Below are 501 nucleotides of genomic sequence, written 5' to 3' on the forward strand. Positions count from 1 at the left end.
GCCCCATCCCCTGGAGTCCTGCTCGGCTGCGAGGGACAGCGAGGATTTCACGTCTGCCTTGTTTGGCTGCACCCTATGGGCTGGAGAAACCTCCCACCTGCTTGCGAAGGTGGCCTCTTCAGAGAGCTAAGCAGGTCGGGGAAGTTGTCCCCATTCAAATCAAGTCATCTGCTGCTGGAGGCCTTGTGCTCCCACACGTCCCCGACTGAAGAATGCACCTTTCTCAATGTCTATTGGCCTTTCAACAATGAAACGTAATTTAAAAGAAAAAATGCACATCAATTTAACGGCTACCCATGAGGGCCCGTGTCTGGCTGTTGCTTAGGAACAATCCTTATCCTACAAGACGAAGACGTACGGTCTCAAAGGGTTTTTTTAAATGCACCCGATGTGTGTTTGTCTCGCTCGGAGGCTGACCCACTTCCTAAAGCAGCCGTGGGGAGAAGTCTCTGTGCTCCACATCCAGCGTCGTCGGCTGCCTGCCACACCCCGCCGTGGGAG

Source organism: Apaloderma vittatum, unplaced genomic scaffold (genome assembly GCF_000703405.1).
Source record: "Apaloderma vittatum isolate BGI_N311 unplaced genomic scaffold, ASM70340v1 scaffold10198, whole genome shotgun sequence".
NCBI lineage: Eukaryota > Metazoa > Chordata > Aves > Trogoniformes > Trogonidae > Apaloderma > Apaloderma vittatum.